Source organism: Aplidium turbinatum, chromosome 12 (assembly GCF_918807975.1).
Source record: "Aplidium turbinatum chromosome 12, kaAplTurb1.1, whole genome shotgun sequence".
Classification (NCBI taxonomy): domain Eukaryota; kingdom Metazoa; phylum Chordata; class Ascidiacea; order Aplousobranchia; family Polyclinidae; genus Aplidium; species Aplidium turbinatum.
The window spans coordinates 21977657-21995335 of record NC_137483.1 but is presented as its reverse complement, the minus strand read 5'-3'; the positions used below and the strand labels follow the sequence as shown (position 1 = coordinate 21995335).

General features: G+C 43.1%; 8 non-coding genes across 8 annotated transcripts; all 8 read left to right on the top strand.

Annotated features, from left to right (window-relative positions):
- The first annotated feature begins 669 nt into the window (after positions 1-669).
- On the top strand, positions 670-741 carry Trnad-guc (transfer RNA aspartic acid (anticodon GUC)). The gene has a single exon. It is a non-coding gene; the product is annotated as a tRNA-Asp (tRNA).
- A 4370-nt stretch (positions 742-5111) lies between these two features.
- Trnad-guc (transfer RNA aspartic acid (anticodon GUC)) lies at positions 5112-5183 on the top strand. The gene has a single exon. It is a non-coding gene; the product is annotated as a tRNA-Asp (tRNA).
- Positions 5184-6226: 1043 nt separating this feature from the next.
- Trnad-guc (transfer RNA aspartic acid (anticodon GUC)) lies at positions 6227-6298 on the top strand. Its single transcript has one exon. It is a non-coding gene; the product is annotated as a tRNA-Asp (tRNA).
- Positions 6299-7464: 1166 nt separating this feature from the next.
- On the top strand, positions 7465-7536 carry Trnad-guc (transfer RNA aspartic acid (anticodon GUC)). Its single transcript has one exon. It is a non-coding gene; the product is annotated as a tRNA-Asp (tRNA).
- A 2280-nt stretch (positions 7537-9816) lies between these two features.
- Trnad-guc (transfer RNA aspartic acid (anticodon GUC)) lies at positions 9817-9888 on the top strand. Its single transcript has one exon. It is a non-coding gene; the product is annotated as a tRNA-Asp (tRNA).
- A 672-nt stretch (positions 9889-10560) lies between these two features.
- Trnad-guc (transfer RNA aspartic acid (anticodon GUC)) lies at positions 10561-10632 on the top strand. The gene has a single exon. It is a non-coding gene; the product is annotated as a tRNA-Asp (tRNA).
- A 4370-nt stretch (positions 10633-15002) lies between these two features.
- Positions 15003-15074, top strand: Trnad-guc (transfer RNA aspartic acid (anticodon GUC)). The gene has a single exon. It is a non-coding gene; the product is annotated as a tRNA-Asp (tRNA).
- Positions 15075-15913: 839 nt separating this feature from the next.
- On the top strand, positions 15914-15985 carry Trnad-guc (transfer RNA aspartic acid (anticodon GUC)). Its single transcript has one exon. It is a non-coding gene; the product is annotated as a tRNA-Asp (tRNA).
- The last annotated feature ends 1694 nt before the right edge of the window (positions 15986-17679 follow it).

The window sequence follows — 17679 nt, the reverse complement described above, 5'->3', positions numbered from 1 at the left end:
CATTCAAAGTTATTTTGTCAAATTGATTAATTTATAACCTGGCAAGACGAAGCACCATTCAATTTGGTTGCAAAGTTTGCTTGTAAACGTTAAAACTTTATTAACAAATTTGAATATATTTATCCTTAATTTAGAGTTAATAAAATTGTGGATTCACAAAACACATTGTTTTGTTTGTGTAGAAAATCAACCTCACATCCAAAAAACAAACAGAATTCATATTTTAGAAAGAATGCGTTTGAGATAAACACAACCTTTCCGTGTTATTCCACTAGCTCTGTTCATGACATCACGTAGTCCTCGTGAGTATAATGGTAAGTATCCCCGCCTGTCACCCGGGAGAATGGGGTTCGATTCCCCGACGGGGAGATACATTCAAACTTGTTTTGTCAAATTGATCAATTGATAACCTGGCGTGACGAAGCACCATTCAACTTGGTTGCAAAGTTTGCTTGTAAAACGTTAAAACATTATTAACAATTTTGAATATATTTATCCTTAATTTAGTGTTAATAAAATTGTGGATTCACAAAACACATAGCTTTGTCTGTGTAGAAAATGAACCTCACATGCAAATGACAAACAGAATTCATATTTTTAAAAGAATGCGTTTGAGATAAACACAACCTTTCCGTTTTATTCTACCAGCTCTTGCATGACATCACGTAGTCCTCGTTAGTATAGTGGTAAGTATCCCCGCCTGTCACGCGGGAGACCGGGGTTCGATTCCCCGACGGGGAGATACATTCAAAGTTATTTTGTCAAATTGATCAATTGATAACCTGGCGAGACGAAGCACCATTCAATTTGGTTGCAAAGTTTGCTTGTGAACGTTGATGATGGCGTATGAGCGATCTTTCCAGGCTAGATTGGAGGGCAGGAAATCTTCAGCCACTCGGCAGTCTCGTCGTCCAGGATTCTCAGACCATGCGCACCGTGTGGAGGCCGGTGGGTTAGGCAGTGGTGGATGACATGGTCTGCGGTCTGTTCCGTGGCACCACACTCGCATTCTGATGAAGGAGCCAGGCCCCATTTGTGCATGTCCGAACGAAAGCGGCCGACGCCAGTTCGCAGGCGGTTAAGCCTGACCCACGCAAGCCTTGCGAGGGACATCCCTGGTGGACGGGGATCGGCGTCGGGTATGAAGTCACGGAGCGTGGAGGTGTGATTTTGCCACTCCGTGTTCCACATGTGGTTCGTCCAGTGTGCCGCACTTAAACTAAGTTCTTCTGCGTTCTTAAGGAGTTGTTGTGCGGCAGGCACAAAGGGGCGTCTTGATTTCAAGCGCTGCTTTATAGGTGGTGGTCTCTTGAGTGTTGCATGGAGGAGATGGTCGGGGTCCAAAGCGCGGCGAGCGAGAGAAATCGTGGCTCCTTTACGGCGTAGCTCAGCGGGTTGGATGCCTGCTAGGATGGGTAGGCAGTCCGTTGGAGTGGGACGCAGGCATCCAGTCACAGTACGCAGTGCGTCGTTAATGGCGGTATCAATCTGGTGGGTGTGAGAACTACGACACCAGACCGGCGCGCAGTACTCAGCGGTGGAATGAACAAGGGCTAGGGTAGCTGTACGAAGAGTTTTAGCACCAGCTCCCCAGCCGAAACCCGCCAATCGCCTCAAAAGTGCGACGCGTGTAGATAGTTTTTTGCGCAGTGACTTCAAGTGCCGGCGGTACGTGAGTGACCTGTCCAGGGTTATGCCGAGGTATGTAGGTTCGGCACAGTAGGGCAGGCGTTCCCCATCAATCTTGATGTTTATCTCACGCTGTGCCTCCCGGTTGTTAAGGTGGAAGGCCGCCGACACTGTCTTTGGCTTGCTGAGCTGTAGCTTCCATTTCTGGAGGTATGCTGATAGTGTTTGCATGTCTTGGCTGAGGTTCCTCTCCACTGACTGCCAGTTTCCTGCTGAGTGCAGGAGTGCCAGGTCGTCTGCGTAAGCATACTTCCTGGAGGTGGTGGGGGGCAAGTCGTAGGTGTATATGTTGAACAGGAGAGGAGCCAAGACTGAGCCCTGTGGGACGCCGTTTTTAAGTCGGCGTAGTCTGCTTCGACGACCACTACCGGTTGTGAGGGTAAAACTGCGGTTTTGCACAAGTTCCATCATCATATGGACCATGTGTCTGTCAGAGAGCAGACGGAGTAACTTGCAGGTAAGGCCGCTATGCCATACGGTGTCATAGGCAGCCGTGAGATCAACAAACACGGCGCCAGCCTTCTTCTTAGCCGAGAAGCTGTCCTCAATGTCTTGGGTCATAAGTGTGACCTGATCTACAGTTGATCGTCCGTGTCGGAAACCAGCTTGTTCACGGGGGAGCTGCGGATCTATTATTGGTTCGACACGGGCGTAGATGAGTCTCTCGAGGATCTTGAAGGGGATGCAGAGCAGTGAGATTGGACGGTAACTCTTCGGGTCCCCTGGGGGCTTCTTCGGCTTAGGGACTGCAACCACAAGGGCTCTTCTCCAGATTCTGGGAATTCTCAGGTGGCGCAAACAGCAGGAAAGGAAGTCTTTTAACCAGGACTTTAAGGAGGCAGCAGCATGGCGTATCAACTCCGGGCATAGGTGGTCAGGGCCCGGGGCTTTACCTGGCTTTATGTGCTGGAGGGCGGCGGAAAATTCTTCCGGGGTGAACTCACCCGAGATGTTGTCCCCGTCTGGGGTTGTTACCCTCCAGAGGTCCGTCATTTCTTGCAAGACGGATCTATCAGATTCACGGTCTCTCGATTTGTATTTCCCGTTCTCCACAAGTTGTGAGGCGATGGAGTTTGCTGAAACGGGACATTGTTGACGAGAGGCACGTGATCTGCCAGTTAGGTTGTTCAGTGTACTCCATGCTATGCGGCTGGAGTGCGTGAAGTCGATTGATTCAACGGCTTCTGTCCAGCGCTCCTTCCTCTTTAAGTCCAGCCTTGCCAGCAGAGCTGTGGCTGAGCTGTTGGTGTCATTGCCCTGAGGGGCGTGGAGGAAGTCGGAGTAGAGGCTTTCGCACTCCTTATCCCAGCACGGTATGTAGGTCTTTCGTCGGCCGCGGGGGATGGATTGTTTTGCCGCTGATGTTATTGCATCACAAAAGTCCTGGTAGGCTTCTTCCACGTTGTTGGTGTGAGGGTATGGGAGATACTGTGTGGCTTCATTGGTGAGGAGGCTATAGTACTCCCAGTTAGCCATTCTAAAGTTCCATCGATTAACAGGCTTGCTCGGGACAGGCATTATGAGCGTTGGAGCCGTGATAATCGAGGGTCGATGTTGGGACCTGGGGAACTTCTCTAGCACACGTCTGTCCGGTTGGCAATTATCGGGGTCATCACTTGCGAAAGCCAGATCGGGGTTTGTACCAGTGTTCCAGCGTCCGGAGAAGAAGCTCGATGCACCCTTGGGATCGTGCAGTAGGGTGAGGTTGTTATTGGCTGACCATGAGGCCAGGCTTTCTCCGTCGGTGTTGGTGGTGTTGTAGCCCCAATCAACGTGGTGGCAATTAAAATCGCCAGCATAGAGGCTGGGTTGGGGGAACACTGGGATGGCTGTTGGTGTTAAGCGTGAGGGTGGTGGCTTATAGACATTGATGATGTGATAGCCTGATATGTCTATGCATAACCACTCTATCTCCGACTGGGCACTGGACTGGTCTATTGGCGTCCAGCTCAGTTGCTCATGGACAAACGTGGCGAGGCCGTGTTTCCTGCTGATGGTTGCGCCTGCGAGTGTGAAGTTGGGTAATACCAACTTATCCACAGATGTGCAGTGGGTCTCCTGGAGGAGAATAACGAGGGCCTGATGTTTTGTGGCCAGATACTCGATGATGCTGAGCTTGCTGGCCGTGATGCCCTCGGTGTTCAGCTGCAGTACGGTGGGTCGTCGGTACTTTTCGACAGAGGAGCTGCCGCGCCCTGACAAGGGCGTTTCCCTATCCACCCTGGGCTGAAACTGGGCCTGGTTTGCTCGAGTGTGACAAGCTTCGTTTCGCATATCTTTTCTCAAAGATATGGTACTGACGGGAGGGACCACGAGAAGGTGCTTGTTCTTCCCCCCCTTTGTGAACGTTAAAACTTTATTAACGAATTTGAATATATTTATCCTTAATTTAGAGTTAATAAAATTGTGGATTCACAAAACACATTGTTTTGTTTGTGTAGAAAATCAACCTCACATCCAAAAAACAAACAGAATTCATATCTTAGAAAGAATGCGTTTGAGATAAACACAACCTTTCCGTGTTATTCCACTAGCTCTGTTCATGACATCACGTAGTCCTCGTGAGTATAGTGGTAAGTATCTCCGCCTGTCACGCGGGAGACCGGGTTCGATTCCCCGACGGGGAGATACATTCAAAAGTCATTTTGTCAAGTTGAATAATTGATAACCTGGCGAATAATTCGACTGTATTTGCGCAACAACCACTGAAACACACGTAAACAAATCCATGCTTTTATCAAGTCTAAGCTGTATCAAGTTTTACCTTGAAAATGAACCTCACATCCAAAAGACGAACAAAATTCATATTTCTGAACGAATGCGTTTGAGATAAACACAACCTTTCCGTGTTATTACACTAGCTTCTGCATCACATCACGTAGTCCTCGTTAGTATAGTGGTAAGTATCTCCGCCTGTCACGGGGGAGAATGGGGTTCGATTCCCCGACGGGGAGATACATTCAAAATTCATTTTGGCAAGTTGATTAATTTATAACCTGGCGAGACGAAGGACCATTGTTTCGATTCAGTGGGCACGTTTCAACATCTGTTCACGATAATACCACACACCAAACGCACTTATGTCAATACTTCAACTGTAATTGCGAAATGACCACAGAAAGACAAGTAAAAAAATCCATGCTTTTATCAAGTCTGAGCTGTATCAAAATTGACCTTAAATTGCAATTGAGAATTGAATGATTGCAAAGTTTGCTTGTGAACTTTATTAACGAATTTGATTATATTTAAACTTAAATTAGTGTTAATAAAATTGTGGATTAACAAAACACATAGTTTTGTATGTGTAAAAAATGAACCTCACATGCAAATGACAAACATAATACATATTTTTAAAAGAATGCGTTTGAAATAAACACAACCTTTCCGTGTTATTCCACCAGCTCCTACATGACATCACGTAGTCCTCGTTAGTATAGTGGTAAGTATCCCCGCCTGTCACGCGGGAGACCGGGGTTCGATTCCCCGACGGGGAGATACATTCAAAGTTATTTTGTCAAACTGATTAATTTATAACCTGGCGAGACGAAGCACCATTCAATTTGGTTGCAAAGTTTGCTTGTGAACGTTAAAACTTTATTAACGAATTTGAATATATTTATCCTTAATTTAGAGTTAATGAAATTGTGGATTCACAAAACACATTGTTTTGTTTGTGTAGAAAATGAACCACACATCCAAAAAACAAACAGAATTTATATTTTAGAAAGAATGCGTTTGAGATAAACACAGCCTTTCCGTGTTATTCCACTAGCTCTGTTCATGACATCACGTAGTCCTCGTGAGTATAGTGGTAAGTATCTCCGCCTGTCACGCGGGAGACCGGGTTCGATTCCCCGACGGGGAGATACATTCAAAGTTATTTTGTCAAATTGATTAATTTATAACCTGGCAAGACGAAGCACCATTCAATTTGGTTGCAAAGTTTGCTTGTGAACGTTAAAACTTTATTAACGAATTTGAATATATTTATCCTTAATTTAGAGTTAATAAAATTGTGGATTCACAAAACACATTGTTTTGTTTGTGTAGAAAATCAACCTCACATCCAAAAAACAAACAGAATTCATATTTTAGAAAGAATGCGTTTGAGATAAACACAACCTTTCCGTGTTATTCCACTAGCTCTGTTCATGACATCACGTAGTCCTCGTGAGTATAATGGTAAGTATCCCCGCCTGTCACCCGGGAGAATGGGGTTCGATTCCCCGACGGGGAGATACATTCAAACTTGTTTTGTCAAATTGATCAATTGATAACCTGGCGTGACGAAGCACCATTCAACTTGGTTGCAAAGTTTGCTTGTAAAACGTTAAAACATTATTAACAATTTTGAAAATATTTATCCTTAATTTAGTGTTAATAAAATTGTGGATTCACAAAACACATAGCTTTGTCTGTGTAGAAAATGAACCTCACATGCAAATGACAAACAGAATTCATATTTTTAAAAGAATGCGTTTGAGATAAACACAACCTTTCCGTTTTATTCTACCAGCTCTTGCATGACATCACGTAGTCCTCGTTAGTATAGTGGTAAGTATCCCCGCCTGTCACGCGGGAGACCGGGGTTCGATTCCCCGACGGGGAGATACATTCAAAGTTATTTTGTCAAATTGATCAATTGATAACCTGGCGAGACGAAGCACCATTCAATTTGGTTGCAAAGTTTGCTTGTGAACGTTAAAACTTTATTAACGAATTTGAATATATTTATCCTTAATTTAGAGTTAATAAAATTGTGGATTCACAAAACACATTGTTTTGTTTGTGTAGAAAATCAACCTCACATCCAAAAAACAAACAGAATTCATATTTTAGAAAGAATGCGTTTGAGATAAACACAACCTTTCCGTGTTATTCCACTAGCTCTGTTCATGACATCACGTAGTCCTCGTGAGTATAGTGGTAAGTATCTCCGCCTGTCACGCGGGAGACCGGGTTCGATTCCCCGACGGGGAGATACATTCAAAAGTCATTTTGTCAAGTTGAATAATTGATAACCTGGCGAATAATTCGACTGTATTTGCGCAACAACCACTGAAACACACGTAAACAAATCCATGCTTTTATCAAGTCTAAGCTGTATCAAGTTTTACCTTGAAAATGAACCTCACATCCAAAAGACGAACAAAATTCATATTTCTGAACGAATGCGTTTGAGATAAACACAACCTTTCCGTGTTATTACACTAGCTTCTGCATCACATCACGTAGTCCTCGTTAGTATAGTGGTAAGTATCTCCGCCTGTCACGGGGGAGAATGGGGTTCGATTCCCCGACGGGGAGATACATTCAAAATTCATTTTGGCAAGTTGATTAATTTATAACCTGGCGAGACGAAGGACCATTGTTTCGATTCAGTGGGCACGTTTCAACATCTGTTCACGATAATACCACACACCAAACGCACTTATGTCAATACTTCAACTGTAATTGCGAAATGACCACAGAAAGACAAGTAAAAAAATCCATGCTTTTATCAAGTATGAGCTGTATCAAAATTGACCTTAAATTGCAATTGAGAATTGAATGATTGCAAAGTTTGCTTGTGAACTTTATTAACGAATTTGATTATATTTAAACTTAAATTAGTGTTAATAAAATTGTGGATTAACAAAACACATAGTTTTGTCTGTGTAAAAAATGAACCTCACATGCAAATGACAAACATAATACATATTTTTAAAAGAATGCGTTTGAAATAAACACAATCTTTCCGTGTTATTCCACCAGCTCCTACATGACATCACGTAGTCCTCGTTAGTATAGTGGTAAGTATCCCCGCCTGTCACGCGGGAGACCGGGGTTCGATTCCCCGACGGGGAGATACATTCAAAGTTATTTTGTCAAACTGATTAATTTATAACCTGGCGAGACGAAGCACCATTCAATTTGGTTGCAAAGTTTGCTTGTGAACGTTAAAACTTTATTAACGAATTTGAATATATTTATCCTTAATTTAGAGTTAATAAAATTGTGGATTCACAAAACACATTGTTTTGTTTGTGTAGAAAATGAACCACACATCCAAAAAACAAACAGAATTTATATTTTAGAAAGAATGCGTTTGAGATAAACACAGCCTTTCCGTGTTATTCCACTAGCTCTGTTCATGACATCACGTAGTCCTCGTGAGTATAGTGGTAAGTATCTCCGCCTGTCACGCGGGAGACCGGGTTCGATTCCCCGACGGGGAGATACATTCAAAGTTATTTTGTCAAATTGATTAATTTATAACCTGGCAAGACGAAGCACCATTCAATTTGGTTGCAAAGTTTGCTTGTGAACGTTAAAACTTTATTAACGAATTTGAATATATTTATCCTTAATTTAGAGTTAATAAAATTGTGGATTCACAAAACACATTGTTTTGTTTGTGTAGAAAATCAACCTCACATCCAAAAAACAAACAGAATTCATATTTTAGAAAGAATGCGTTTGAGATAAACACAACCTTTCCGTGTTATTCCACTAGCTCTGTTCATGACATCACGTAGTCCTCGTGAGTATAATGGTAAGTATCCCCGCCTGTCACCCGGGAGAATGGGGTTCGATTCCCCGACGGGGAGATACATTCAAACTTGTTTTGTCAAATTGATCAATTGATAACCTGGCGTGACGAAGCACCATTCAACTTGGTTGCAAAGTTTGCTTGTAAAACGTTAAAACATTATTAACAATTTTGAATATATTTATCCTTAATTTAGTGTTAATAAAATTGTGGATTCACAAAACACATAGCTTTGTCTGTGTAGAAAATGAACCTCACATGCAAATGACAAACAGAATTCATATTTTTAAAAGAATGCGTTTGAGATAAACACAACCTTTCCGTTTTATTCTACCAGCTCTTGCATGACATCACGTAGTCCTCGTTAGTATAGTGGTAAGTATCCCGCCTGTCACGCGGGAGACCGGGGTTCGATTCCCCGACGGGGAGATACATTCAAAGTTATTTTGTCAAATTGATCAATTGATAACCTGGCGAGACGAAGCACCATTCAATTTGGTTGCAAAGTTTGCTTGTGAACGTTAAAACTTTATTAACGAATTTGAATATATTTATCCTTAATTTAGAGTTAATAAAATTGTGGATTCACAAAACACATTGTTTTGTTTGTGTAGAAAATCAACCTCACATCCAAAAAACAAACAGAATTCATATTTTAGAAAGAATGCGTTTGAGATAAACACAACCTTTCCGTGTTATTCCACTAGCTCTGTTCATGACATCACGTAGTCCTCGTGAGTATAGTGGTAAGTATCTCCGCCTGTCACGCGGGAGACCGGGTTCGATTCCCCGACGGGGAGATACATTCAAAAGTCATTTTGTCAAGTTGAATAATTGATAACCTGGCGAATAATTCGACTGTATTTGCGCAACAACCACTGAAACACACGTAAACAAATCCATGCTTTTATCAAGTCTAAGCTGTATCAAGTTTTACCTTGAAAATGAACCTCACATCCAAAAGACGAACAAAATTCATATTTCTGATAGAATGCGTTTGAGATAAACACAACCTTTCCGTGTTATTACACTAGCTTCTGCATCACATCACGTAGTCCTCGTTAGTATAGTGGTAAGTATCTCCGCCTGTCACGGGGGAGAATGGGGTTCGATTCCCCGACGGGGAGATACATTCAAAATTCATTTTGTCAAGTTGATTAATTTATAACCTGGCGAGACGAAGGACCATTGTTTCGATTCAGTGGGCACGTTTCAACATCTGTTCACGATAATACCACACACCAAACGCACTTATGTCAATACTTCAACTGTAATTGCGAAATGACCACAGAAAGACAAGTAAAAAAATCCATGCTTTTATCAAGTCTGAGCTGTATCAAAATTGACCTTAAATTGCAATTGAGAATTGAATGATTGCAAAGTTTGCTTGTGAACTTTATTAACGAATTTGATTATATTTATCCTTAAATTAGTGTTAATAAAATTGTGGATTAACAAAACACATAGTTTTGTCTGTGTAAAAAATGAACCTCACATGCAAATGACAAACATAATACATATTTTTAAAAGAATGCGTTTGAAATAAACACAATCTTTCCGTGTTATTCCACCAGCTCCTACATGACATCACGTAGTCCTCGTTAGTATAGTGGTAAGTATCCCCGCCTGTCACGCGGGAGACCGGGGTTCGATTCCCCGACGGGGAGATACATTCAAAGTTAGTTTGTCAAATTGATTAATTTATAACCTGGCAAGACGAAGCACCATTCAATTTGGTTGCAAAGTTTGCTTGTAAACGTTAAAACTTTATTAACGAATTTGAATATATTTATCCTTAATTTAGAGTTAATAAAATTGTGGATTCACAAAACACATTGTTTTGTTTGTGTAGAAAATCAACCTCACATCCAAAAAACAAACAGAATTCATATTTTAGAAAGAATGCGTTTGAGATAAACACAACCTTTCCGTGTTATTGCACTAGCTCTGTTCATGACATCACGTAGTCCTCGTGAGTATAATGGTAAGTATCCCCGCCTGTCACCCGGGAGAATGGGGTTCGATTCCCCGACGGAGAGATACATTCAAACTTGTTTTGTCAAATTGATCAATTGATAACCTGGCGTGACGAAGCACCATTCAACTTGGTTGCAAAGTTTGCTTGTAAAACGTTAAAACATTATTAACAATTTTGAATATATTTATCCTTAATTTAGTGTTAATAAAATTGTGGATTCACAAAACACATAGCTTTGTCTGTGTAGAAAATGAACCTCACATGCAAATGACAAACAGAATTCATATTTTTAAAAGAATGCGTTTGAGATAAACACAACCTTTCCGTTTTATTCTACCAGCTCTTGCATGACATCACGTAGTCCTCGTTAGTATAGTGGTAAGTATCTCCGCCTGTCACGCGGGAGACCGGGGTTCGATTCCCCGACGGGGAGATACATTCAAAGTTATTTTGTCAAATTGATCAATTGATAACCTGGCGAGACGAAGCACCATTCAATTTGGTTGCAAAGTTTGCTTGTGAACGTTGATGATGGCGTATGAGCGATCTTTCCAGGCTAGATTGGAGGGCAGGAAATCTTCAGCCACTCGGCAGTCTCGTCGTCCAGGATTCTCAGACCATGCGCACCGTGTGGAAGCCGGTGGGTTAGGCAGTGGTGGATGACATGGTCTGCGGTCTGTTCCGTGGCACCACACTCGCATTCTGATGAAGGAGCCAGGCCCCATTTGTGCATGTCCGAACGAAAGCGGCCGACGCCAGTTCGCAGGCGGTTAAGCCTGACCCACGCAAGCCTTGCGAGGGACATCCCTGGTGGACGGGGATCGGCGTCGGGTATGAAGTCACGGAGCGTGGAGGTGTGATTTTGCCACTCCGTGTTCCACATGTGGTTCGTCCAGTGTGCCGCACTTAAACTAAGTTCTTCTGCGTTCTTAAGGAGTTGTTGTGCGGCAGGCACAAAGGGGCGTCTTGATTTCAAGCGCTGCTTTATAGGTGGTGGTCTCTTGAGTGTTGCATGGAGGAGATGGTCGGGGTCCAAAGCGCGGCGAGCGAGAGAAATCGTGGCTCCTTTACGGCGTAGCTCAGCGGGTTGGATGCCTGCTAGGATGGGTAGGCAGTCCGTTGGAGTGGGACGCAGGCATCCAGTCACAGTACGCAGTGCGTCGTTAATGGCGGTATCAATCTGGTGGGGGTGAGAACTACGACACCAGACCGGCGCGCAGTACTCAGCGGTGGAATGAACAAGGGCTAGGGTAGCTGTACGAAGAGTTTTAGCACCAGCTCCCCAGCCGAAACCCGCCAATCGCCTCAAAAGTGCGACGCGTGTAGATAGTTTTTTGCGCAGTGACTTCAAGTGCCGGCGGTACGTGAGTGACCTGTCCAGGGTTATGCCGAGGTATGTAGGTTCGGCACAGTAGGGCAGGCGTTCCCCATCAATCTTGATGTTTATCTCACGCTGTGCCTCCCGGTTGTTAAGGTGGAAGGCCGCCGACACTGTCTTTGGCTTGCTGAGCTGTAGCTTCCATTTCTGGAGGTATGCTGATAGTGTTTGCATGTCTTGGCTGAGGTTCCTCTCCACTGACTGCCAGTTTCCTGCTGAGTGCAGGAGTGCCAGGTCGTCTGCGTAAGCATACTTCCTGGAGGTGGTGGGGGGCAAGTCGTAGGTGTATATGTTGAACAGGAGAGGAGCCAAGACTGAGCCCTGTGGGACGCCGTTTTTAAGTCGGCGTAGTCTGCTTCGACGACCGCTACCGGTTGTGAGGGTAAAACTGCGGTTTTGCACAAGTTCCATCATCATATGGACCATGTGTCTGTCAGAGAGCAGACGGAGTAACTTGCAGGTAAGGCCGCTATGCCATACGGTGTCATAGGCAGCCGTGAGATCAACAAACACGGCGCCAGCCTTCTTCTTAGCCGAGAAGCTGTCCTCAATGTCTTGGGTCATAAGTGTGACCTGATCTACAGTTGATCGTCCGTGTCGGAAACCAGCTTGTTCACGGGGGAGCTGCGGATCTATTATTGGTTCGACACGGGCGTAGATGAGTCTCTCGAGGATCTTGAAGGGGATGCAGAGCAGTGAGATTGGACGGTAACTCTTCGGGTCCCCTGGGGGCTTCTTCGGCTTAGGGACTGCAACCACAAGGGCTCTTCTCCAGATTCTGGGAATTCTCAGGTGGCGCAAACAGCAGGAAAGGAAGTCTTTTAACCAGGACTTTAAGGAGGCAGCAGCATGGAGTATCAACTCCGGGCATAGGTGGTCAGGGCCCGGGGCTTTACCTGGCTTTATGTGCTGGAGGGCGGCGGAAAATTCTTCCGGGGTGAACTCACCCGAGATGTTGTCCCCGTCTGGGGTTGTTACCCTCCAGAGGTCCGTCATTTCTTGCAAGACGGATCTATCAGATTCACGGTCTCTCGATTTGTATTTCCCGTTCTCCACAAGTTGTGAGGCGATGGAGTTTGCTGAAACGGGACATTGTTGACGAGAGGCACGTGATCTGCCAGTTAGGTTGTTCAGTGTACTCCATGCTATGCGGCTGGAGTGCGTGAAGTCGATTGATTCAACGGCTTCTGTCCAGCGCTCCTTCCTCTTTAAGTCCAGCCTTGCCAGCAGAGCTGTGGCTGAGCTGTTGGTGTCATTGCCCTGAGGGGCGTGGAGGAAGTCGGAGTAGAGGCTTTCGCACTCCTTATCCCAGCACGGTATGTAGGTCTTTCGTCGGCCGCGGGGGATGGATTGTTTTGCCGCTGATGTTATTGCATCACAAAAGTCCTGGTAGGCTTCTTCCACGTTGTTGGTGTGAGGGGATGGGAGATACTGTGTGGCTTCATTGGTGAGGAGGCTATAGTACTCCCAGTTAGCCATTCTAAAGTTCCATCGATTAACAGGCTTGCTCGGGACAGGCATTATGAGCGTTGGAGCCGTGATAATCGAGGGTCGATGTTGGGACCTGGGGAACTTCTCTAGCACACGTCTGTCCGGTTGGCAATTATCGGGGTCATCACTTGCGAAAGCCAGATCGGGGTTTGTACCAGTGTTCCAGCGTCCGGAGAAGAAGCTCGCTGCACCCTTGGGATCGTGCAGTAGGGTGAGGTTGTTATTGGCTGACCATGAGGCCAGGCTTTCTCCGTCGGTGTTGGTGGTGTTGTAGCCCCAATCAACGTGGTGGCAATTAAAATCGCCAGCATAGAGGCTGGGTTGGGGGAACACTGGGATGGCTGTTGGTGTTAAGCGTGAGGGTGGTGGCTTATAGACATTGATGATGTGATAGCCTGATATGTCTATGCATAACCACTCTATCTCCGACTGGGCACTGGACTGGTCTATTGGCGTCCAGCTCAGTTGCTCATGGACAAACGTGGCGAGGCCGTGTTTCCTGCTGATGGTTGCGCCTGCGAGTGTGAAGTTGGGTAATACCAACTTATCCACAGATGTGCAGTGGGTCTCCTGGAGGAGAATAACGAGGGCCTGATGTTTTGTGGCCAGATACTCGATGATGCTGAGCTTGCTGGCCGTGATGCCCTCGGTGTTCAGCTGCAGTACGGTGGGTCGTCGGTACTTTTCGACAGAGGAGCTGCCGCGCCCTGACAAGGGCGTTTCCCTATCCACCCTGGGCTGAACCTGGGCCTGGTTTGCTCGAGTGTGACAAGCTTCGTTTCGCATATCTTTTCTCAAAGATATGGTACTGACGGGAGGGACCACGAGAAGGTGCTTGTTCTTCCCCCCCTTTGTGAACGTTAAAACTTTATTAACGAATTTGAATATATTTATCCTTAATTTAGAGTTAATAAAATTGTGGATTCACAAAACACATTGTTTTGTTTGTGTAGAAAATCAACCTCACATCCAAAAAACAAACAGAATTCATATCTTAGAAAGAATGCGTTTGAGATAAACACAACCTTTCCGTGTTATTCCACTAGCTCTGTTCATGACATCACGTAGTCCTCGTTAGTATAGTGGTAAGTATCTCCGCCTGTCACGCGGGAGACCGGGTTCGATTCCCCGACGGGGAGATACATTCAAAAGTCATTTTGTCAAGTTGAATAATTGATAACCTGGCGAATAATTCGACTGTATTTGCGCAACAACCACTGAAACACACGTAAACAAATCCATGCTTTTATCAAGTCTAAGCTGTATCAAGTTTTACCTTGAAAATGAACCTCACATCCAAAAGACGAACAAAATTCATATTTCTGATAGAATGCGTTTGAGATAAACACAACCTTTCCGTGTTATTACACTAGCTTCTGCATCACATCACGTAGTCCTCGTTAGTATAGTGGTAAGTATCTCCGCCTGTCACGGGGGAGAATGGGGTTCGATTCCCCGACGGGGAGATACATTCAACATTCATTTTGGCAAGTTGATTAATTTATAACCTGGCGAGACGAAGGACCATTGTTTCGATTCAGTGGGCACGTTTCAACATCTGTTCACGATAATACCACACACCAAACGCACTTATGTCAATACTTCAACTGTAATTACGAAATGACCACAGAAAGACAAGTAAAAAAATCCATGCTTTTAACAAGTCTGAGCTGTATCAAAATTGACCTTAAATTGCAATTGAGAATTGAATGATTGCAAAGTTTGCTTGTGAACTTTATTAACGAATTTGATTATATTTAAACTTAAATTAGTGTTAATAAAATTGTGGATTAACAAAACACATAGTTTTGTCTGTGTAAAAAATGAACCTCACATGCAAATGACAAACATAATACATATTTTTAAAAGAATGCGTTTGAAATAAACACAATCTTTCCGTGTTATTCCACCAGCTCCTACATGACATCACGTAGTCCTCGTTAGTATAGTGGTAAGTATCCCCGCCTGTCACGCGGGAGACCGGGGTTCGATTCCCCGACGGGGAGATACATTCAAAGTTATTTTGTCAAACTGATTAATTTATAACCTGGCGAGACGAAGCACCATTCAATTTGGTTGCAAAGTTTGCTTGTGAACGTTAAAACTTTATTAACGAATTTGAATATATTTATCCTTAATTTAGAGTTAATAAAATTGTGGATTCACAAAACACATTGTTTTGTTTGTGTAGAAAATGAACCACACATCCAAAAAACAAACAGAATTTATATTTTAGAAAGAATGCGTTTGAGATAAACACAGCCTTTCCGTGTTATTCCACTAGCTCTGTTCATGACATCACGTAGTCCTCGTGAGTATAGTGGTAAGTATCTCCGCCTGTCACGCGGGAGACCGGGTTCGATTCCCCGCCGGGGAGATACATTCAAAAGTCATTTTGTCAAGTTGATTAATTTATAACCTGGCGAGACGAAGGACCATTGTTTCGATTCAGTGGGCGCGTTTCAACATCTGTTCACGATGATATCACACACCAAACGCACTTATGTCAATAATTCAACTGTATTTGCGAAATGACCACAGAAAGACAAGTAAAAAAATCCATGCTTTTATCAAGTCTGAGCTGTATCAAAATTGACCTTAAATTGCAATGGAGAATTGATTGGTTGCAAAGTTTGCTTGTGAACTTTATTAACGAATTTGATTATATTTATCCTTAATTTAGTGTTAATAAAATTAGGGATTAACAAAACACATAGTTTTGTCTGTGTAAAAAATGAACCTCACATGCAAATGACAAACATAATACATATTTTTAAAAGAATGCGTTTGAAATAAACACAACCTTTCCGTGTTATTACACTAGCTCCTGCATGACATCACGTAGTCCTCGTTAGTATAGTGGTAAGTATCCCCGCCTGTCACGCGGGAGACCGGGGTTCGATTCCCCGACGGGGAGATACATTCAAAGTAATTTTGTCAAATTGATTAATTTATAACCTGGCAAGACGAAGCACCATTCAATTTGGTTGCAAAGTTTGCTTGTGAACGTTAAAACTTTATTAACAAATTTGAATATATTTATCCTTAATTTAGAGTTAATAAAATTGTGGATTCAAAAAACACATTGTTTTGTTTGTGTAGAAAATGAACCTCACATGCAAATGACAAACAGAATTCATGTTTTTAAAAGAATGCGTTTGAGATAAACACAACCTTTCCGTTTTATTCTACCAGCTCTTGCATGACATCACGTAGTCCTCGTTAGTATAGTGGTAAGTATCCCCACCTGTCACGCGGGAGACCGGGGTTCGATTCCCCGACGGGGAGATACATTCAAAGTTGTTTTGTCAAATTGATCAATTGATAACCTGGCGAAACGAAGCACCATTCAATTTGGTTGCAAAGTTTGCTTGTAAAACGTTAAAACATTATTAACGATTTTGAATATATTTATCCTTAATTTAGAGTTAATAAAATTGTGGATTCACAAAACACATTGCTTTGTCTGTGTAGAAAATGAACCTCACATGCAATTGCCAAACAGATTTCATATTTCTGAACGAATGCGTTTGAGATAAACACAACATTTCCGTTTTATGCTACCACCTCTTGCATGACATCACGTAGTCCTCGTGAGTATAGTGGTAAGTATCTCCGCCTGTCACGCGTGAGAATGGGGTTCGATTCCCCGACGGGGAGATACATTCAAAATTCATTTTGGCAAGTTGATTAATTTATAACCTGGCGAGACGATGGACCATTGTTTCGATTCAGTGGGCGCGTTTCAACATCTGTTCACGATAATATCACACAGCAAACGCACTTATGTCAATATCTCAACTGTATTTGCGAAACGACCACAGAAAGACAAGTAAAAAAATCCATGCTTTTATCAAGTCTGAGCTGTATCAAAATTGACCTTAAATTGCAATGGAGAATTGATTGGTTGCAAAGTTTGCTTGTGAACTTTATTAACGAATTTGATTATATTTATCCTTAATTTAGTGTTAATAAAATTGTGGATTAACAAAACACATAGTTTTGTCTGTGTAAAAAATGAACCTCACATGCAAATGACAAACATAATACATATTTTTAAAAGAATGCGTTTGAAATAAACACAACCTTTCCGTGTTATTCCACTAGCTCCTGCATGACATCACGTAGTCCTCGTTAGTATAGTGGTAAGTATCCCCGCCTGTCACGCGGGAGACCGTGGTTCGATTCCCCGACGGGGAGATACATTCAAAGTTATTTTGTCAAATTGATCAATTGATAACCTGGCGAGATGAAGCACCATTCAATTTGGTTGCAAAGTTTGCTTGTGAACGTTAAAACTTTATTATTAACGAATTTGAATATATTTATCCTTAATTTAGAGTTAATAAAATTGTGGATTCACAAAACACATTGTTTTGTTTGTGTAGAAAATCAATCTCACATCCAAAAAACAAACAGAATTCTTATTTTAGAAAGAATGCGTTTGAGATAAACACAACCTTTCCGTGTTATTCCACTAGCTCTGTTCATGACATCACGTAGTCCTCGTGAGTATAATGGTAAGTATCCCCGCCTGTCACCCGGGAGAATGGGGTTCGATTCCCCGACGGGGAGATACATTCAAACTTGTTTTGTCAAATTGATCAATTG